Source organism: Lissotriton helveticus, chromosome 3_1 (assembly GCF_964261635.1).
Source record: "Lissotriton helveticus chromosome 3_1, aLisHel1.1, whole genome shotgun sequence".
Taxonomy (NCBI): Eukaryota; Metazoa; Chordata; class Amphibia; order Caudata; family Salamandridae; genus Lissotriton; species Lissotriton helveticus.
In genome coordinates, this window is record NC_136061.1 from 617,732,267 (window position 1) to 617,756,853 (window position 24,587).

Sequence of the window (24,587 nt, forward strand, 5' to 3'; positions counted from 1 at the left end):
TCAGAAGGGGTGGGACTGGAAACAGCTGCCATCTTATGGAGTTTGAAGAAGTGCCTACCTGGGATGAAGTGAGAGAATGGCAGCATGCTGTGCCCTAGGAAGAGAAAGAGAAGTGGAAAGGACTTGGTTGTCGACCAAGACGTGAGGATGGTGTCATGGTGGGCCCAGATGGTATGCCTGTGTTACCTAGGAACCTGCTTGCCCCTATGGCCAGACTGATACATGAAGGATCACACATTGGTAGAGATGCCATGGTTCTGGTATTTCAACAGACCTGGTATAACCCGAAATTCAGGAAGGTAGCAGAATCCCTTTGCCAGAGGTGCATGACGTGTCAACAGTTCAACGCTGGCAAGAGAACAGTAGTTGAACTGGGGAAAATTGGAAAGTCAGGGGGTCCCTTTGTGAGAATACAAATTGACTTCATCACCATGCCACGCTGCGAGGGAAAAAGATATGTCCTTGTAGTGGTCTGCCTATTTTCGAAATGGGTGGAAGCTTACCCTGTCCCACAGAGTGATGCATTAACAGTAGCCAAATTGTTACTACTCAAATTGATACCTAGGTTCGGGGTGCCAGTCACTATTGAATCAGATAGAGGCGGACATTTTCAGAATGAGGTGATGGACCAACTCTGTAAAGCATTTGGAATCACACAAAAGTTGCACTGTGCACATCGTCCAGAGGCTTCTGGAGTGGTAGAGCAGATAAATGGCACTATTAAATCAAGGTTGGGCAACATGTGTGACTCAACTGGAATGAATTGGATTACTGCTTTACCTCTTGTTCTGATGGGACTCCGAAGTATTCCAGATCGGAGAACAGGCCTGAGCCCCCATGAAATATTGATGGGAAGAGTGATGAGACAAGCATGGGTACCAGGAAACAAACTGTTAAGCATTTCTGATGATTTGGTACTTGAGTACTGCAGGAAACTGGGTGACCAAGTGCGTTCTATCTCTCGCCAGATTGGGGAAGACGCCGTCGCCAACCCGACAACTCCAGTTCACAAATTGGTTCCAGGTGACTGGGTTAGGATAAAGAAGCATACTCGTTCGAGTTGCCTTGCACCGAGGTGGGGAGAACAACGCCAAGTAATACTGGTGACCACGAAAGCAGTGAAGTGTGCAGGCATTCCCAGGTGGATCCATGCCAGCCATACTCAAAAGGTAATTCCAGACAAGGAGACTGGACCTGAAGGTTGTCCAGCTGAGGGGTCTGCGGATGTCGGTCCTGAAGTATCTGAAGACAAACAACCGAGCGCCAGTCCAGCTGAGGGTCCTGTAAACGTTGGTCCGGAAGTAGCTGATGACGAGCAACCGAGCACCAGCCAAGATGATTGGATACCTATAATCGATTTCATTGAAGACCCAATCAGAACAAGAGAGCGAATCTACGAAGATAGAGAGTGGATTAGAGAGGTCAAGACAGGCACAGGCGAAGACCCTCAGATCATTGAGATTCACATCAAATCTGAGGACGAAGAGGGAGATCAGACAGGGACAGAACAAGTGATCGATACTCCTCCATTGACTCCTGATATTGAAAAGGGACAGACTAGAACTAGTTCAAAAGTTCAAGCAGAAGAAAATCAAGAGATCGAAGTGCTTGAACAGGATCAGACAGAACTAGAAGAACGTGTTCAGGACATAGAAACAGAGACATTTAAAAGCCAAAACCCAATTTCACCTGAACAAGGCCAGTTTAGTAACCAGGCAGAAGAATTAGATACAAGACCTGGGACTAGTAAGACAGGAAGGGAAGAGACAGAGGAAATGCCACAAACGAATGAAAACAAAAGAGCATTAGAAGAAAGTCAAATAACAGTGCCAACCAAAAGACTAAAGAAAAAGAAAAATATCGAACCAAGATACATTAAGAGACTAAGATTGAGAATAAAAACAGTAGAAGAGAAACTTGCTGACAGAAGAAAAAGCATACGAATAGCAGAGCAAACTGGAGAAAGCTCCAAAAGAAGGAGTGATCGAATAAAAAGACTGAATGAGAAATACCAGGATCCTGAGTGGACATATCTGATTCTGGAAAATTTAGAGGATCTTGAAATTACTGACGAAAGCGACAGGGAACAGATTACTGATTACTCTGCAGAGGAAGAGGACGAACCGCCGTGAAATTGCTCAGCATAAAGGTACCTGGGCAAGGCCACAAAGAGGGGTTGAAAACTTCTTCTGAGCCAAAATGTCTGATTCAAGCGTGAGTGGTAGACCTAGCCGCAGTTGTTGCAAAACATGCTGCAAGGTATGTATATGTAGTATAGTTATAGTGATAGTAGTTTGGATAGGATTAACAGTTTTCATTCCTTTTATGGTTAGCAAAAATACTAATATTGACCCTACACAGACTAGTGACACTGAAGAACTGACAACACGAAGTGTAGAAAGACGTGAAAAAGCACTCAGACAGACAAAACGAGACTTAGACGCATCAGATGAGGAAGGACTACATTACCACGGAGTTAGAAACCAGACTCATTTAAATGTTTTTGCAAACCTGTTAGTGCATTATGTAGAAACTATGGAAATAGAAGATTGCTATGTCTGCATGAAGCTACCTACTTCTGTGGCTGAAGGCGTGACATATCATCACCTACCTCTGACCTATGGAATCTCCTGTAGTATTTTAGTAAGCTTATTTTATAAAAGAGGACCGTTACAGTACTATTACTCCAACAATGACGTGATCTTTTCTGAACTTCCTATACGTGGAAACTTGAATCCTGTACATACCAAAAGTGACGTTACCCGTTATATGGGAGAATACTTTCTGACTATAGGTACAATAGACTTAAATGAAGCACACAGAGACAACTTGACCTGTTCATTACATGAACAAGAAAAGATATTTTTGAACATGGCAGAGAAGAGAAGGGAGAGTTTCCAAAGAAAGGCAAATGACAAAAGACAGAAAACCCCAAAATGGGCTGAGGACATGGAAAGCACCTCAAATGGCGGGGCAGGGCCTGCTTTGTTGCTGGATTTCGAAAAGAAAGGGAAACTCTGTCTTCATCGCGAAAGACTAGTTATTATAATAATATTTTCATTGGTTCCAGTCAATGTGAACACAATTACAAGGTAATTGGAGGTTGGGGTTTCAAAAATGGGTCAGAGCCTGTGTTTCCCGGAATTTATTATGTATGTGGAAACAAGGCTTATTTTAAATTGCCGGATCATTGGTATGGAAGCTGCTACTTTGGCATTGTTTTCCCGAAAATATACCACGTGAATGAAATTGCTGGAAGCAACGAAAACACTAATGGCTTAGTGCGTAGTAAAAGAGAAAGCATAGGTGAAATAATGGGTAGTATTTTTAGTGCACTGATACCTGGAGTGGGAGTGGTTCTGAACACTCACAGAATTTGCAAATTATCCACAATAGTGGATGTGTTGTCTACGGACACGGCTCATGGATTTCTGCTGGTCAATACTGAAATGGTTGCGATCAGATCAATGGTTTTGCAGAACAGACTTGCTCTTGACACCTTATTAGCAAAAGAGGGCGGAGTCTGCCGGATGTTGAAGGCGCAACATTGTTGCACTTACATTCCGGACAAAAGTGTACAGCTTAAAAGATATGTGAAAAACATTACTAATTTGGAAAAGGAACTCAAACCACTCGAGGTTGACAGTGCCTGGAAGAGACTGGTTGATGGTCTCTCCAATGTAGGTCATTGGTTTGCTAATTTAGGTAAAAGCTTATTACTTAAGGTACTGATGCCAATGGGAGTGATAGGTCTTATCTTATTTCTCATATTCGTCTGTTGCAAATGTCGCAAACACACAAAGAAATACCAAGTGAATGCGAGAGGAGTGAAACGGAGTGCGGATGAGCTTGAATTGGAAGAAATGAATAATCAGATTTATAAAAAGGTGAAAAATTCTCACCCTACCAAAAATGAGAAAGAGAAACTGAATCGACTGTTGGAAGAGATAGAAATGTACAAAGTGTGAAAGAAAGTTGGCATCTGGTTCCATTATTTTGTGATGATAGTAAATATCATCAAAGAGGGGATTGATAGAGCAAGATTTCGCATCGCGACTTGCTCGAGTCAAGAACCTCGAAAATCTATTATAATCTCGTAACTTCAATTGTTCGTTTTACTAATTTTATGTATTTTGAATGTGCGTGGGTATCATAGAGATGCTTGCCTATGTGTTCTACTAATACGATTAATTCTTGTTCCTAAAATGGCCGCTGCTTGACTTTCCTCTTCTGCGCATGCGTCAGTCACACTCACGTGACTTCATGTAGAGATAGTTTTGGAGGGAAAGGGTGCGCATGCGTAATCGCCAGAACATGGCAACTTAATGTGATAATGAAGTGAAGCTCGTGCTATTGCTCATCGTGTCGTTATGTGTAGCACTTACCCGTAATTGCATAGTATATTTTTTTATGATAAACCTGAAGTGTGAAATCATGACATGTAATACATTCATTTATTTCTATGTTTTAATTTGTTTTCGCTTACTTTTCATGTACCACGATAACTGGGGGGTCTGACTGAGCCATGAACCATCTTGAAGGTCCCTTCTGCACATGTCATGCAGCCCGGGGAAATTCAGCCTTGAACAGTGGAACTCAGCCAGCTGGCAGAGACGGGCAAGATGCTCCTGAGAAAGTGACCTGCGACCCAGCAGGACGGAGTCATCTGTACCCATATTGAAACAAATGTTAACAATTCATTGTATTCCACTGGCTAGTCTCATGAGAACCCCAATCTTGCTAGGCGGTACCTTAACATGCAAAATAGGCCTTACAATAGTCTGTTCTGATTGGTGTGTTAACCAAATCCTACCTTAGGACCAATCGAAATTGGGGATTCTGACACTTTGCAACATTTGGGGGGTGGTACACTGTCCCAAAACAGTATATCTAGCCTAGGTTCACCTAGGGAATTTGTCCGACTTGTCCGAATAGCTGACCTGTCACTGACCCAACGCACTCAATAAGTGACTGAATATACAGAGCGCTGCGGAGCACTCTGTCCGAATTTGACCATAGACTAAGGTTTTACTAAACCTTAAGTGCTGGCGGAGCACTTTGCTGGGGAGTTCGCTAACCCAATCGGGGTTCTGATCGATAACTGCAGAGAGGGTAGAGCGCAGGCGTTGCTTCCGAACTGCGGGTGCTGGTCGTGTCCTGGTGGTCCTGTCCTGATCTTAATCTGGGTTTCCTGTCCTGTCTTGGGGTGTCCATACTGCACCTGCTGTCCCATTGATGACTGCTATTCCTTGGGGTATTTCCTGTCCTTAACTAACCCGTGGCCAGGGTTGGTTTTTCACACCAGTCTAGGTAAATATCTTGCAGAAAAACTCTAAACTGCACCTTCCTATTTTTCTGTCTTTGCTTCAATAAAGACATACCTTTGCATATGATATTTTTCCATGCTTTTTCGCAACTATTGCATATCATAAAATTAATTTGCATTTAATTTCATAGCGTGTTCCTATGTTACCCTACCTTTTAGAAATCATTTTCTTTATTGCAGTTGCAAATTTCCTGATATGGTTGCTGAATTTCTCTCGTAAAACTGACTAAATAACTCTGATTTATAGCGTGTTTTACTTTGCCCTAATGAAGGTTTGTTTAGGATTCCAAAGTTTACATTTATTGTTCATGAAGTATACCTAATAGCTTAAATTTACCTTTGCATAAGTTTGCTAATTTATAAGTGTTCTATTCTTGCGACACTAATTTGCTCCACTTAGGGGGTTCCCTGTCATGCTACTTTGAGATAAACTAAATAATTACCCTTACACTGTTTTCTTTATGAGAATATGCTCTGACTGTCTTTAAACTGTAAGCGTAATGATCTGCAAAAACAAATTCTAGATAAAGTTTTGAAACTTTCCAGTTGTCCGTGGTCATTTGATGAAACATCGAAATTACATCTAGGTTGGGTTTTGTATTTTTGCTGCCTTTCCTTTTACAGCTAGCTCCCTGACCCATCGTGGTCATAGGTACCCATAACGGTGGATGGTAAGGTGGGTACACTGGAAGTAATCGAAAGGGACCCACAATTATTGATAGTGGATTGTGAGGTCATCTGATCAATGTATATGATGAATTGAAGTATATGGGCCCGAGAACATCAGTGGTGAAAATATTGGTCGGGTGACCTGCGATCTCTATCATGTCTACCATGGCAAACTATGCTTCTGAAGCATTACCGGTGTGCATACCATAGCACACTACGCTTCCACTTCTGATTACTGGAAATTCTCCACTTCCAGAGCATTTTCAGTGTGTTTACCATGGCACACTACGCTTCCAGTTCCGGAGCATTCCCGGTGTGTATACCATGGACACTATGCTTCCAGTCCCGGAGCATTACCAGTGTATACCATGACACACTAGGCTTTTACTTCCGGAGCATTACCGGTATGTATACCATGACACACTACGCTTCCACGTCTGGAGCATTACCGATACATACCATGGCACAATAGGCTTTTACTTCCAGACTATTACTGGTGTGTTTACCATGGTACACTACGCTTCCACGTCTGGAGCATTACCGGTGTGTGTGCCATGGCACACTACGCTTCTACTTTTGGAGCATTACCAGTGTGTTTCCATTGCACACTACTCGTCCACTTCTAATTACTAAAAATGCCTCACTTCCGGAGCATTACTGGTGTGTTTACCATGGCACAATACTCTTCCAGTCGCGGAGCATTACCAGTGTGTATACCATGGCACACTATGATTCCACTTCTGGAGCATTACCGGTGTATATACCATGAACACTTTGCTTTCACTTCTGGGGCATTACCGGTGTATATACCATGGCGCACTAAACTTCCACTTCCGGAGCTTTACCAGTGTGTATACCATGGCACACTAGGCATTTACTTCCAAAGCATTAGCCATGTGTATACCATGGCACATTATGCTTCCACTTCCGGAGCATTACCGGTGTGTATACGATGGACACTATGCTTTCAATTTCGGAGCATTACCGATGTATACCATGGTACACTAGACTTTTACTTCCGGAGTATTACCGGTGTGTATACCATGGCACACTATGCTTCCACTTCTGAAGCATTACCGGTGTGTATACCATGGCACACTACGCTTCTACTTTTAGGTCATTACCAGTGTGTATACCATCGACACTATGCTTTCAATTACGGGGTATTACCAGTGTGTATACCATGGCACAATAGACTTTTACTTCATGAGTATTACCAGTGTGTATACCATGGCACACTACGCTTCCACTTCCGGAGCATTATCGTGTGTATACCATGGGACACTAGGCATTTACTTCCGGAGCATTACCCAAGTATATTCCATGGCACACTACGCTTCCACTTCCGGAGCATTACCGGTGTTTATACCATAAACACTATGCTTCCAATTCCGGAGCATTAAAGGTGCATACCATGGTACACTAGGCTATTAATTCCCGGAGCATTACAGTGTGTATACCATGGACACTCATGTGCATCCAATTCCGGAGCATTACCGGTGTGTATACCATGGCACACTACGCTTCCACTTCCGGAGCATTACCGGTGTGTATACCGTGGACACACTGCTTCCAATTCCAGAACATTACCGGTATATATACCAAGGCATAATAGGATTTTACTTCTTGAGCATTACCGGTGTGCATACCATGGCACACTACACTTCCACTTCCGGAGCATTACCGGTGTGTATACCGTAGCGCACTAGGCTTTTACTTTAGGAGCATTACCCATTTGTATACCATGGTCACTACGCTTCTACTTCTGGAGCACTACCAGTGTATATACCATGGCCAGGGAGGTACGTGGAAGTTGGTAAAAAGCAGCAATGCGTACACTCCAGGGGGCTGTTTATGTAATTAATCAAACAGGAGTGCAAGCCACTGTCTCCGGGCTCTCCAGCAGCCTTAAGCAGCTGCAAGGAAATGCATGGGTTCTCGGATTTCCTCTTCCAGCAGTGCCACATACTTCAGTCCGTGTTAAAGTAGGATAGGCCCATGTGATGTGACATTACATTAAACAAATCTGTGCCTGGGCCACAGGGTGAACAACGAGGAGGAAAGATTGTGGGCTTTCTCCCCTGGTCTGTGCCTTCTCTGGGTTCTTAGGTCTTCACAATCTGGCTATGGAGCAGGCTTACGCGTGGCCATATGGAACATTTCAAGTCATGACTATGGCCACTGCAAAATATTCTAAAGGAAAACATCATAAAGTTATTAAAACATATCTGACAATGAGCTTAAATAATCGTAGCACAATAAAAATAACTCAGCTCTTCAATAGTCATGCATTGAATGGAATCATGTTATGTGTTCTGGAGTATTAATATTCTTTCCAAATTAATGAGATTTAATTAAAAAAATGTATTTATGAATTTCAATCTTTTGTTATATAATGTTATAGCCTGCTTGCAGATCGAACACATTCATATGAGTTACCATGCTACAAAATCACTACGGATACCAGAAGTATTTCCAGTGAGCAACACAAATGCTCAAATAATATTACAACATTTGGGGGAAAGATGGGACCCTGAGATGTACAGTACCTTATAGGGTTCCCTATTGCCTTTAATGTTTATTCCTTGGAAGCTCGTGTCCAGCCTGACAAATCACAATAATATTTGTTTTCTCCGCAGATTTCATTTCTGAAGGTATATCATTAAATAAAGAAATATGTGAGGTACTCAGCATTGTAATCCTCAAAGTCTGTTATGATATATACACACATACATTCCACCAACACACATCATATCACAACTCCCCACTACATTCCACACCATGCCAGTGCCCTTACGACACTAAACTAAACACAAACTGCACACAAACTTTACAGTACTAAACACAGCAGCTGCATTGCTTTACCACATACCTTAAAATCATTGCCAATATCTCTGGCTAAACACTTATAAGGTCCCAAAGGTGAGACCTATTGGCTATGTCAATGCTTGTCTCATACTCCCACTATCGCCATAAACTCTCCCTTTCAGACCTATAAACCAAATTATACAACTAATTATGTATGTTGTAGTGCGATAAAAGGCGATATCAACGCTTTCACTTTTTTGCATTCTGCTGTGCCGTAATTTAGTGTGCTGTGAACAGTGGTCGAAGTGGGGGAAAAAAAGTAGGGGAACTGTGGGTGGAGCATCAGGGGGCAGGAATAATATGAGGGTTCAGTCAGTGGGCGGAGTCAGAGGTGTGGCTAAAAAGAGCGAAACATCCCAATTTTTACTATGTTTGGCATTTCACTGATGAGTTACAGCTTATAACGCTATTCAATGCAACTAATAGATACATGTTTATCCAAGTGCACTGGTGTCATTTCGTCAGCCTAGTGCCAACAAAAGCATTGCATGCAGGATTGTTTTTGTGCAGGAAGGGGCACCTTCCTGCACAAAAACAATCCAGAGAGGTTTTTTCCTCTTTCTATGTGTGCTGCACATATAGATAAAGGAAAAAACAGAGAGAAATAAAGATATTTCTCCTTGTTGTGCCTCCCTTGGGGAGGCAAAAGATTTTGATGCAGTCCCAGGTTTACCATTCATTGTGTAAAAAAAACGGAAGAGTTGAGTGGGAACACCCACTACAACGTCTCCCTTGTGTAGAGTAAGACAAAGCAGAAATTTGCACTGTGTTGCATTACTCCATATTTATGAAACCATTCAAAGCCATGCAAAGTGGCTTTGCGTGGCTTCATTAATATGACTTGCAGATTTGTGTTATGCATTTATCACTTTCCCTGGTGCAAGCATGACGTAAGGCCCTTCATAAATATGCCCCTCAGTTTGGTGTGACAAATCCCAGATTGCCGATCCCTGGTGAGTTGCCATACTACTGCGGGAACAAGGCCAATGAGGCACTAATGGGTGAGGCAGACTGGCATCAAGGGACCTGTGACCTCAATGACAAAGTTTCTGCTGATCTACCATGTGCTGCTTTGTAGGCCTGCCCACAAGACTGGAAGTGAACTTCAGTATGGATTGTGGTGGACAGACCTTCAAGGTTATCCCACACTTGCCCCTGCTAGTGTCCACCTGCTGGTGTTAAGAGACCAGGGCTTCTGTGGTCTAGTGGGGAATGTTCTCCCTCAGGAGAGTGGTCAGGTGGACTGTTCATGAAGCTTGATTCCCCAGTTCAATATTTGGTAGCTCTGACGATACTGCCACGTCCTCTCCCCCCTGAGCACCTTTCTACCCCACTGAGAGACACTTGCACTGCCTTCAGCTACAACCCAATTGTGCCCCTTTATAAACACCTTAATGTGCCTCAATTCAAATTATGCACTGCTTGAAAAAAAGTAACATCATTCTGGAAAAAGCAAACACTCATAGGGAATACAAGACACATTTTTTTAAATGAAGAAGTAGGGGAAAGGACTTAGTTAAATTTAAAAAGTAGGAGCACGCCGTGCCCTTCCAGTCCCGCCTACGTCGACCACTGATCATGCCGCCTTTTAAGTTTTGCATGAGGGTCTATTTTGCGCCCCAAAAGGTAAATTTCATCATCACACATTAAATTTCTTGAGTCAAGGATGTACTGAAAACAAACCCTTCTTATTGGTTTTTTTCACTGCAGAAGGTTCTTAATTTACAATCCAAGCTAGACCTGTTGGATTTGCCAGTGCTTTTTTATGCAGATCGGTTTTTTATGTAGCTCTTAATGCTAGAGGGCTGGAGGGCAAGGATTCTGGCTGTTTCCCAAGCACTCACAGTGTAGGCAGATTAAGGAAGCAGGGCATGGGAAGATGATACCGAATATAACATTTGCTCAGAATTACAGAATGTGAACAAATGGGGAAACTGGGCTTTGGACTAGTTTACATATTTCGCAGTTGGCAGTGTATCTGTTTCCACCCGCCACCCCAACACACACACACCCCTACACACACACCCCTTACACTTGTGGGCAGATTCCTCGGCTAGGAGAGGGCTATTGTTTGGGCAAGGGGTTCATTTTACCTTCAAGGTTTTTCAAAACCAAAGAGCAGCTGTGCTATATGCATTCATTTGGTTTATGATCAATGGTTAAAACCACCCATGTAGTAAAAATATTTCAGTTTTTTTGCATCAAGTGAATGGTGAATAAGTCCATGGAGCAATAAAGACCTAATGGTGGTGGGCAGGCTGCAGCCCCCTCCCCCCCGGGATTTTTTGGGGGTTAAATGGAATATAACAATTTTGCTTTAGCTGACAGTTTACATACTATCACCAAAATCGCATAATGCCAGAGGCGAGAGGAGACTTGATGTAAACTCAGAGCTTTAAGTAGAAGGGTGGGTAGACCATCTCAGAAAGTGGGCAAAAAGGACTCGGCATTTATATCCTGTCACAGCTAGCTGAAGGCTGCTTCAGTGCTCGTGTTATAAGGGCTGGTATAAAAATAAAGCTACCCGGCAGAGAACCGGTTTCTGTTTCCCCAGTGGGCCTACGTGGTTACTTGGGTAGAATGGCACAGGTCCCGCATCTTTTAGGAAAACCGCTGAAAAGACATGAAACATTTTACAGTTATTTTTTAAAAAGCGCCAAGATTTAGGCACAGTCTGCCACGAATTACACATGAAGTCCTCTTCCTTTCCTTGTGGCAGCGTCCGTCTGGATGAGCCCGAAAATAATGGGCAGATGGGGCCAAGGGCGGGGCTGCCAATGTGTCCTGATTCATTGTATTGGTCACAGTGGGGGCAGGTATGTGGCCTCCTCACTATATGAGGCGTTAATCACTGCACAGCCGGACCATCAGAGGTAGCCGTTTTTACGTTCTGATAGATTGCTTCTCCAGTGCAACACGGCTCCTACATTGTTGCCGGGCAGGCCCCTGCCCACAGATACAGAGGGGAAGGGGAAGGAAATGAAGAAGTAGAGGAACGGACTTAGTTAAATTCGAAAAGTAGGGGCACGCCGTGCCCTTCCGATCCCGCCCACTTCTACCACTAGCTGTGAAACACTGTGATGAACACTTTCACTTTAAAAAAAACGGCACACTCCTTGCTTTTTTGCACTCTGCAGTGCCATAATTTAGAGTGCTGTGAACCACTGTGATGAACACTTTCACTTTTAACAAGCTTTGGCACGGCAATAGGTCTCGCTTTTGGGACCTTACAAGTATTTAGTTATGCAGCACAATATCCTTAGTGCAACAACATCAACCGTTGCATGGCTAAACAATTATAAGGTCCCACAGGCGAGACCTATTGTCTATGCCAATGCTTGTTTTACCAGTTGTCCAATAGCTGTAGTCTACTTGTCCGGTGGTCAACGTTTTCAACGCGGCTGCATGTGCCATGTTCTTGAGGGGCATGGTAAAATCACACGTAGATCTCTAAGGGCTGGTGTGCATATCACCAGAACAGTGATCCTATCGGTGTGCTTTAACTCCCAGCGTTCCCTCCATCTGTCGAGTAACTTAGTGTTTAATCTTTTTTCTTACGTTTTTCTCAAGTGTATTTGGTTTCTCGGAAAAAAAAAAATATGTGGCATGTCTAGCTGCAAAGTGGTAGCTACTTATATATTTTTTGCTCATTCAATGTGAGTATGGCGCTGTTGACTCACTCAAGGTGTGCTGAAAAGCAAGAACAGGCTTGTCTCACGTGACTGCTGACCGTAGGCGCTTCCAGGGTAAAGGGAAGGCCTAAATAAAAGAAGCAAACAGGTGACGTCCGTTTCCTGTAAATACATGTTCTAGTGTGTCGACATTGGAGAAACAGAATACAATTACAATTAATTCAATGAATGGCAAGGTTAAAATAAGACGGCAATTGAACATATATGAAATTCAAGGTGAAATGAAGTTATTTTCCGTGGGGACGAACGCGCTCCGTCATCCTGTCTTTTTAGCAGACCATACTTCTATGAATAGTGTGAGGCTTTTTCCATTGAGTGCTGCAGTCCGAGCAGTGGCGTAGAAAGTGGGGGCGGCCCGCCCCGGGGCCACGAGTTTTGGGTGCGCCCTCCCCCGTCCTCCGGATTGTGGTCCTGCTGCCATTACGCACACAAAGTGCAACGTCATGGCCCCACCCTTCACAGTTATGAAAGAAGCGCATTTTACAGGTTTGTGGTAATCCAAACAGGGCGTAGTTTAGATTTACTTCAAAGCATATCATGAAATTACGTGTTATAAGTGGTACCAATTGTTTTGCAAACACAGACACCGAATAAACGTATTTTACATACATTGACAACGCATAATTTTATACATGTACAATATTTACATCCCTCTTACAAGCACCAGCCCCCAACCAATAAACATTTTTAAAAGTGATGCTGAAGTAAGATTTGACCTCCAGATGAACACTGAGTCAGAGCTGTCTATTTACAGAACCACTAACCTGGGGATTACTTTCCACAACGCCCCTGCTCAATGCATCATGTGACCGACACTGATCACACATCCTAACAGACCACACCCTGGGAAAACCAGGGTAGGGCTAGAGGGTCTGGCCCTCCAGCAGGCCGGCTCCTCTCCACACAACCCCTATGCCTAGAGCAAACAAACCTTCATCAATAGCGCCGAGATACAACAACAATGAAGGGGGCCTAGGTCAAAAAGAATCTCTTTTGGCATAATTACCACCACAGGGCAGGTATGTCGCCGGTGAACTTGCTCTCTCTCTCCCCATCGAAAGGTCTATCTTGAGGGAAACATACCCCAACTCAGAAAAGTTCTACCTTGGCCAGCTACCACAGACACCGAATATCTCCTGCCTCGGTTACAGGTCGTGCAACCTCGTGCACTCAACACGTTCTATAGTAAGCCACCTGATAACCGAAAGCCAAACATAACCCTTGGCCCACACCGGATTATTCATAAGAAAACAACAAACCATAACTGCCAGGGAGCTGAGCTTCGTCTGCGAGGGCCCTCTGTGCCACACCCAGGCCTCCACTGTCTAATAGATACAATAACTCTTTGTTGGACTCTGCACATCCTTTAACCTAAAGAAACAAGGATCTTTACTGCACCCTCTTACTGGGGTACTGTTAGACTCCTCACAATAAGTAAAGTTGTGTCCTTATAATATTCCCCACAAGGTGACACCTCTCAGCTGCCTCAAGCCTCAGGTTAGAGGAACAGAGTCACTTTTCAAAAATGGTGGAGCTCCTCTATCCATCCTGTCTTGGTCCTGGTCTGCACTGGTGTGTGACACTTTATTTGTACTGGTTTGTGTTGATTAACTCATCCTGAGCGATGCACTTAATGCATATTGAGCATTACATGCTGCACTGCCATTTTAGGGACATTGACTACGGTGACAGAGTTGTGATGACAAAATAAGATAATGTCCAGAGTGCTGGATCCTGTATGCCAATAATTTTCCCTACAGATTCTGGAACTTTCCCTCACAGAAATATTAGCAAAAATGCATGATTTTAGCCAAAGATTCAGGCGTGCAGGGCATTCTGGGTAATAAAATATGATGGGATCCATGCAAGTCACATCGACCTGGACTCTCTTGGGTATCTAGTTTTCATAAATGTCTAGGTTCAGTAGCTTTCCCTGCTGGGTGGCAGCAGAGCGAAGGACCAAATACAGCAGCTACCTACACCACCAAAATAATTCATTTTACAAGCCAAATTATTGAAGTCGTCACATTGTGTTTTGGGGCCTTTCCTGTTGTGGGCAATAGGCCCAGACACACAAGAAGGGTGATATTTCATAGGGAGAAGTGTGGGAATGCAGAATAGTATAATATTTGTCATTGTCAATTGAATCCCTGTCCTTTTTTAACTTCTAAATGTAAGCAATGGAACACATTTTTTATGAAATGCTCCCCGAATCACAAGATAGTATGGGTAATCCCAAATTCAAAGTTGTACAAATAACTACTATTCTGAAACACACTACCTTATGTTTCATTCATACCCATTTTCGATTCGTTAGATTTTACCAAATGAACCGTTACATGGTTGGTATACAACAAAATGTCATTATAAGCTTCAGCTCCATCGTTGGCTTTGGGTATCATGCTTTTGGACAACCAACAACTACTATATATGCCTGAAACCAAAAGACTCTCATGGACATAACATAATATAACTTTTGTATATCAGCAATTTGGGTAAAACATTACTGATGAAAATATTGTCATTTGTTTCTATTTTAATTTACTCACTTTTTTACAATTATTTCAATGATTAGCTTCTTTAAGAAAATCTTGCTGAATTCAAAACGTCTACTTTTCAGAAATGTACGGCTTTACAGATTTACGGGTGGGTTTCACACCTTTTTTCTCAAAAACTGCAAGAGGGTAGAAACTATAGGAACTTGGGAAAAATTGATTCCCACTTACAAAAATTAAAAACCTGTGTAACATTTTTTTAGAACTCTTGTTATTCTTGAAAGCTGAGAGGATGGTGATCTTAGCACAGCAAACCCTTTGGTGATGCATATTTTTGAGAAAAAGATACGCTATCTTGCACAGCACTTTCTTCCAATTTTTCCCAAAAAATTCCTTATTTTACAATATATGTTTATTTGCTCAGTTCCCTCCAAGGGAAACCAACAACTTTGGGCACCTTTAGAATCTGCAGCATGTTGAACCAGAACTGCTAGGCCAGGTCCTCCCTGAACCGGAACACAAGCAACCCAGAACAGGTGTCGCCCTTTTTAGAGCTCATCAGCCAGATGTAGCTTGGTTCCAGTGGCACAGTGTGCCCAGAACCCACATTTCTTGTACTTGGGACCTGATTTGAAAAAATGTCCTTTGCCTGCAGGCAGCTTTGCGTTCACCTGCCCATGAGGTACCAGCCCCTACCGGGGCCACCGGGAAATCTGTATATATGGCACTATGAAATCTAACAACAGCAAAAAAGTAGTTAAGCCATGGAGGAGAGTTGCTGTTTTTGGGGTGGGGATGAGGAACTGGTGGCCTGCAGGTCTAAGAAACCAACGTTTTTTTAATAACAGATTTTATTGATGCTTTGGTGGTACAGCTCGACCAGGATGGCAAATCACATACATCAAGTTATAGTACTTTACAAAATGGTACCCATATTTCAAAACATCAACAAACCTGTTAAAGAAAACTAATAAGCCAACTCTGGCACAGGCTGTGTACCACTCCCCACACTAAAAAGGATATCTGTCGAGCTCGGTCAGGTGGCAGAGTCTGCTAGCCGTGGGTGGGAACTTGGCCATACAAACATACTACCTGCTCAATCAAGGATTCTAGGGATTGTGCGGGAAGTAGGTCTATACCCCTTTATTAATACTAGCGTGATCAGATCTTAATATGTTTCTGTGGGGAACTCCAAGCCCTGAACACTGCTATTTCCATCCCCATGCATTTATCCATGGCACGTTTCCAACCACCCACCACTGGTCGAGAGGTCCCCTTCCAATGTTGGGCTATGTCCCGCTTTACCAGTGTGAGCCCCAGGAACAAGAGGTGTTTCTTGTATCTGTTTCACCCAATCCCATCTGTGCTGCGTAAGAGAAACAACTTGGGATCCCGGGCAAGCTGCCAGGACAGGACCTGTTCTAGGCATAAGGTTACGTTACGCCAAATCCGCAAAAGTGTCCTGCTGCACCATACTGTGTGTAAGAAAGTCCCTTGCTCCTCTCTGCATCTAAGGCAGGTGGGTGACGGAATGATGCCCATAAGCCAAAGACAGGAACTCGTGTAGTACACTCTATGCACATATTTAAATTGGATTAGGTGGTACAGTGCTGTAATGGTGGCATCCCTGAGACTTGCCAAAGCCTCTGTCCAATCATTGTCTATAAGATCTGAAATGTCCCCTTCCCACCTCATTCGTAGCTTGCCAAGTCTGGTTTGGTTATGAGTGGTTAGTGTGTGGATGATTTGTCTGATTGTGTTGGTGTCCAGGTCTCCCATCAACAAATTCCCCTCCAGAGGGTTGAACCCCGGCAGGCCCATCAGGGACTGGATATGTGGTGTCAATGCATGTCTGAGCTGTAAATATCTATAGAATTGGCTGCGGTGGAGACAATATTCTGCTAGTAGCTGTTGAAAGGACTAAAGTACCGTCTTTTGCATTATGTTCCCTAGTATAGAGAGCCTGATAAGGTCCCATGTGAGGAACCCTGGCAGTGTGACGACCTGTTGAAGGTAGGTTCCATGCGAGAGTGGGGTCACCTGCGTCAATCGCCCTCCCCAGCCCATCTTTTTGACTCTGCGATGCCATAATTATAGTACCACTTTACATACCAGGGGTAAGTGGTCTCGGGTGGTCTGACTATATAGGAGCTCCTACAAAGTCTGAGAACCCATCGCTTGTCTCTCAACTGCAACGCCGGGTCTGTCTGCGCACTGTCCCACCACTCATTTATGTTGAGTATGTGAGAGGCAGAGTAATAGGCATATACGTCAGCCGCAGCAATTCCCCCACAATAGGTGTACTGCATGCAAGTCCAGAGAGTCACCCTGACAGTCCCACCCCCATAGGAAGTTATTAAGGATTGCATTAACCTACTGGAACCAGAACTGTGGAATAGCGTATGAGAGATTTTGTAGCCAATACAGCATCCGCATTAGGGAGACCATTTTGAAGATGGTGGACTGCCTGAATAAAGATAGAGGTAGAGGAGACCACTCCTTCATCTCTTCTTAAAGATGTGGTAATAGTGGCTGAATATTATGAGATCCGGAGCTGACAGTACAAGGCAAAATAAATACCCCAGATACTGGAACCGTCCTGAAGCATGGGTCAGTTGGGTTGCCCACGTGCCCCTCCCCTAGTTTCCACAAAATTGGAATAGTACCGACTTTGCCGGATTAGTGTAGAGTCCGGAGGTTCCCCAAACATGCAAATTATCTATAAATTATCGGTAAAGAATAAGACATTATCTGCGTATAATGCAATGCAATCAGATGCCTCGTTGGACCATTCGTCCCCATACCAAGGAGGCGTCTCTCCCAGGTAGCCAGAGGCTCAATCACCAGTGCAAATAAGAGCGGGAAAAGCAGGCACCCCTGTCTGTGCTCTGATGGATTGGGAATTGGGCTGATTCTACCCCAGGCACCCGCACTGAGGCAGAGAGCTCTATCCCCCACTGAGGCACAGAGGTCTGTCTGCACTGAGGCACAGAGGTCTGTCCGCAGTGAATAATAGAGGTCTGTAGAAACCAAAGTTTTGACTCAGTGCAACTCAGCTGCATGTTATGTAAGAAATCAGTCTTCCATAAAGCACATCCACCAGCCCCCCATTGTGTTGCTTTATGTTATTCAAGGGATCGCTCAGCAAATCATCTACTACATGCAGACTGCACCTGGCATGTGACAATGGAGGTATTCCTAACATGACTCTCCACAAAGGTAATTTCTTATTGATTGGTTCTCTTAGTACTCGTTTTTGGGGGTACTTATGCACACTGGCGTAGGAGACATTAAAATCCCTGTGAGACTTAAACAGCCTTGGGACTTTAGTGCCAACACACCCCAAATGAAACCTATAAGTTTCTATAAATATGAATACAAGTTTTCTAAATTGAATTTGTTTGCAAATTGAATTTCTGATGTCTTCAGGCACCTAGAAGATACTGCTGGGGAAAACTAATACTACCTAGCTTCCTAGCTGGTGTCCTAAGGCACTAGGAAGGCTTTACTTGAGGATGGTCACATTGAGGATGCCCTGTAACACTGAACAAAATACCATCCTGCAAGTACTCTAAAACCAAGAATATATTTCCAGAGCAAGAATGATGCTACTTGGGATCACAAAACCATTGAGGTGGCAATTATAAATGAAGCTTTGATAATTGAGATCTGTTAGGAATTGTGGTGTATTATGTGATATGGTTGTTCAACCTCACTCTGGAAATACCCAGGCTCCTTTGCTAAACTGTAGCTCACCTTAAGTAGCTGTGGCTTCAAGCAGAAAGGCTCAAATAAAGTACAAATGTAAACAACTTAGAAGTACTAACACAACCAAATAAGAAAGTCGCAAAACATAAAAGAAATCCAACACCAATTTATAAAACTAGATCTTATTTTTATGAATTTTCAGACACCAATATTACCAAAATCCACAAAAGGGTCCAGAGATAAAGATTTTTAAATTAGACGTAAATCTCAGCTTTTCACTCAGAAACGCAATCAAGCACTGGTTACCGCAAAGTTTGAAACCTTTTTTAAAACTAGTAGAGAATTGGATTTGCTACTCCGGCCCACTTTGGGCAAACTAATCTGACAGGGGGAAGGTCAAGTGGCCCAGTGAGGAGTAGTAGGACAGTTACATTGGCACCAAAGCAGTCTCAAGTCCAGATCCAAGTCCAGATCCATGAGATATGGGCTTCAATGGGGCAGTCCTGATGCAAGGGATACAGAATGCTGAAGATGCTGTAAGATGTTGATGATGCTGTGCAGTCGACAGAGGCTTTCCTGGCGTTACTCCTCAGACTATGCTCCAGAGCGATTTAGGCCACGGGGTCGATGTCACTCAAAGCCCTTTTTGATCCAGCAAAAGTCTAGTTGCCAATAGACTACTTGTCTCCAGGCACAGTGAAACCACTAGTTCCTTTTGGTGAAGTCTAGTGTCAGTCTTGGGTGACCAAACTGCAATCCAACAACTCTCCCCCAGGTCCCACAGACTCAGTGTAGTTTTTGAGCATAAGGATTCAGTTGTCCGGACACATCTACCATCAGCGGCAGTCAAGCGATTTTGGCTAATGATTGGCCAGAATGGGTTACTGCAGCTTTTGTGGCCCTGGTGCTACTGAGGAAGTCATTATAAAAAAAACTTTCCCTTTGGAGAATATACATATAGCTTATACATGGAGGCACAATGGAATTGTTTAACTGTAATAGGATGATGGTAGAGAAAGCCAATGCAAAAAAGGACAGATAACTGTTTCTGCAAATGTCTGTAGTCTGTATTCAAACATATAAATGCAAACAGTGCAAGGTGTCCTATGTGAATAGAACCCACAAAACACAAGAGTGACTCTGTTTTGGGTCCCTTTCCTCACTATACAGGAGTCCCTCCTCCAAGTATGCCTTATTTGAACCACTGACACCATCTTGTTCTTGCCCGATTGCCATATGTCTCAGTCTTCAAAATTGGGACAAGCCTTTTATCCCTGGCTCAATTGCACTCTGGAGGGACCCCTGCACTTTCTATTTCTTCAGAATCAGGCAAGTTTCCTAAGGTAGCATCCTTCTCTTCATTAGCCAGGCCTTCCATCTAAGGGTTAGGCTCCATATGAACCTTAGGACTTTTGGAATATTGTTGGCCAGCCTTCATGCCCTTTCTGTGCCATTTTTCCAGGTGCCAGTATCCCTTGTTTTTCCCTCAAGGCATTTTGTGCTCTTCCGGAGACACACCCCCATTGAGGAAGACCCAGCATTTATGCATGACTCCTTCTCTCCACCTCTGTTCCTAGGCCATTTCCCAGCAGGCACTTCACTGGGATGGCAGGGGACACAGCTAGTTTATTTGGGCAAGTAATTCCTCCCCACTTAAAGTCTACCACAACTATGGCATGTGACTTTGTAACATTGCCTGAGTTCACAGTCTGGAGCAACTCATCAGCGAGTATTTGGTCTGGTGAAACCAGCTTAGTCATCACCATGGTTGAGTTGGCATCTGTGTCCCTCAGAGCCTGTACTTCAACCCCATTGATTCTTGGCCTCTGCTTGTACATTTTCATACTGTGAGGCCAATGGGGCAAGGGTTCATGTTCTTCCCACCCACAGAAACTGTGCACCTTTTGCGATTCCCAGGAATAACTTCCACCCCAATCCCTACTTTACCAATTCCTTTGGGATAATCACCAGTGGGTGTTTCCAGTCATTGGGTTAAAATTATTTCCCAGGTGCCCCATCCCCTTGGCGTGGGATGTGGCTCTAGGCTTCTGACAAGTTCTTGAAATGAGGGACGTCAGGAACTCTTTGAGGATTGGAAGAAGTCTTTATTTTTAAGTACAGAAGAAAGCGACCAGCAGGGCAGCAGGGAAGCCTTAACTGCCAACCACCAGAACCCTTAGCACAAACAGAACTAGAATTATCATTCCCCATTCCAATGATCATTCTAGTTCTCTTCACATCTCAAGACCCAACACATCTTCCCCCTTTTCTTTTAAATAAGGATAGAAAAAGAAAGAAACCAAAACATAAAACTGTGAAGAAACAAATTACAATTTTCGAAGAAAACATGGCAAGTAATAATAAAAAACAAATGTCCAGCAAGGATCCAGACCATTATGGCACATAATCACATAACCATTGCGGTCGCTTTTTAACCCTGCTGGATCTGATTCACTCCTGTTTTTGAAGATGAGACACCAGGAGAATCTTGTCATGTTCTCATTACCACTGTTAACAAACTTGTTTTGTACAGCCAACTTCTCCTTATTCCACCACCTGCCATCCTCCAACTGAACCACACATCTTTTAACGCACACCACCTTTTTCGTCCCCAGAGAATTTCAAACGACCTCTGGCAATGATCTCAGGTAATTTTACATGCACCATGTCACCAATTTTGACTTGCAAAAGTCTACCGCACTCCTTGGAAACATATTTGTCCTGTGCAGATAATCTATGGGTGTTCACATCTGTCGAGTTCCAACATCCATCCATGTTATCACACATCTAGGGACAAACCAACCCATTGGCAGCCACCCTCCCTTTTAATACACAAAAAGGGGACAAACCAGTGGAGGCACACGGAGTGGTGCCGAATGCCCAAATAAGATCTTCCAACTCATTGCGACACTACAAACCACTGATAAGGGACAATTGAATGTTATCCTTGATCACACAGTTACACCTTTCCACAAGGCCATTGCTTCTAGGATGGTAAAGAGAAGTAGTAATATGTCACCATTTCTTCATAAACTTGACAAACTCATCAGATTTGAACTGAACCCCGTTGTCTGTGATAATCTCCATGGGAGCACCCTCACGCATAAATAACTCACGTAAGAATGTAATCACTTCTGAGGTATTGGCATTTCATACAAACTTCACCTCAGGCCAACAAGAACAATAATCTTCTAGAACAATACCAAATCTCTGACCTTCACTCTGCTGAGTGAAGGTCATAGTCCCAAGTTCATAGGCCCAATAATATCCATACCCAGTTTAATCCAAGGCTTTTCAGGAATGGGAACGGCCTCCACAGGACTGAGGACAGTGACTTGTGACTTGTCGCTCAGGGCACAAGCAAAACAGTCTCTCACCCAATGTTCCACATCTCTGTCTAAGGCAGGCAACTAAAACATATCCCTAACGCTCCTTTTCATTGCCCTCATACCGACATGGCCCTCATGAACTAACACAAATTTTTTTTTACAAATCTCTTGAGGAACCAGTAGCACATTAGCTCTCCTAACAATACCTTCAGATACACTTAACTCCTCAAAAATTTCTTTATAGGCCTTACATGCATACCCTACACTAGCTTTCGACCATCCTATATCCAAGTACGATATTAACTCTTGAAAAACGTGATCTTATTTTACAGCTTCTCTCCACTCTTCTTCATCAATGCAGCACTCCTTATCATCTGTCGTAGTACATGCTACAATCTTCCAATGATCCTCTTGATCAAGTTTCTCATTGGTCGCTAAAGGCAAACAAGACAAACAGTCTGCAAAAATGTTGTTCACACCTGCAACATACTCAAGTTTGAATTGAAAATTCTGCATGCGATAATACCATTTTGCAATTCTTGGGATAGCTCTACCAGCGCCCCTTGTGGTGAAGAGATTGAGTAATAGCTTATGAACCATGCAAAGAATAAACTCCACACCCCATAAGTACTGTCTAAAATGGTCAATAACCCACCAGCATGCCAACGCCTCTCGTTCAATGACAGTGTAAGTACTTCCATCACAAGGCAGAGCACGAAAGGCGGAAGCCACAATTTCATCTTTACCATTTCTGGGTTGCATGAGAACAGCACCCAAGCCATGTTGACTAGCATCAGTCACAACCACACAAGGATCACAAGTATCAAATGTTTTAGGAGGAATGGCATTAGAAATAGTATGCTGGGAAAAAAAAGAAACAGACATAAGAGGCACTCAAAAATAATCCACGATGAAACTACAGATCCTGGGAGCAACCCAGAACATATCGCAGGGAGAACTAAACTGCCACGCAAAAGCCCCCACCGAAAAGCAAATTTGGAATCTGAAAGAAATAAGAATACTTCTGATATCCCGGATGAAGACGAGAAGATGAAGCATAGAGAGCCCTCATTAAGTGAAGTTCTCAATTCAATAAAAACTTTCCATCAAGATGCTAAAAAAGATAGCCAAAGGAATCATGTCGCTATCCAAAAACTGGAAGGTGCTATCAATAAAGTGGGCAGTACATGTTTGGAGATCTCCAACAGAATGTGTTCTGTAGAAGCCCGGGCTGAAAACTTGGAATCAGATGTCGGTAAACTACAAATACAGGCAAAGGAGCATGAAGGAATAATTAAGGATTTAATGACAAAGGTTGAAGACCAAGAAAATCGAGCAAGAAGAAATAATCTTCGATTTCTTGGGATCCCCGAGGGCTCAGAAAGAAGGGACCCAAAAGGCTTCATGTCCAACCTTCTAAAATTATCCTTCCCGGAACTCAACTCCTGGGAAATGGACAGAGAAGTCTGCCGAGCACACCGTTTCCCTCTGTCATTACCCAAACGTTCAGATAAATCACCGCAATATCCTAGAGCATTTTTAGTCAATTTTGGAAACTTTCTAGTTCGTGATACTATATATGACCTGGCTAGACCCACGGCTAAAAGAGAATACAAGGGTTTCAAGTTTTTTGCAAGACCGGATTTCGCGCATGCAACGGTAGAACGACGATGGCGATTGCGACAACTTTTCGTCCCCTTTGAAAAGCTGGGAGCGACGGTCTTTCTGCAAAATCCGGCACGTTTAAAAGTAATCTACAAAGGCTCAACAAGGAGCTTCATAAGTGAAATCCAGGCGGAGGCCTACCTTAAGGAGGTTGCAGAGAGAGCGAAACAAAGTAATGGCAAATAAATGGAAGAGGAAAACTAATATTGACTGGATATGATACGATTATTTGGTAATACCTGCAAACTTCCTAACAAAATGATATGAATACTATATTGATCGAATATGAGTTGAATATTTGGCAATGAATATTATAGTATAAACAAAATGATAGTGCTGACAAATTATTACTATCTGTTATATGGTTGACAAATATGAAAAAATATCAGGCCAGGGGCAAGCTTAGGCGTACGGACCACACAGCCATCAACAACTGGGTGAGTCAAAACCCAGGTTGCCTCAAAGGGTGGTAGGAGGGGAGGGGGGGGTAAGGGGGTGGGGTAAAGAGGGGGCAGGGGGGAGAAAGCTGAGAAATATGGTGATTGCAGTTGCAGATGCGGTTTTAGGAATATAAATTGGGATATTAATAACAAGGTTGCTAAGGTCTTGTTCGTTCTCTTTTTCTTTAGCAGATTTAGTTCAAAATATATTTACACCATAATATGGCGAGGATAAAACTGTGTTCCTGGAATGTGGCAGGGCTCAATGATCGGAGAAAAAGGGATCAAATGTGGGGGCTAATAAGGATAAATGCATTCGATATAATATGTCTCCAGGAGACCCACATCCCATGGGCAGAACGGGAAGTACTGAAGGTCCCGGGGTTTAATCTACT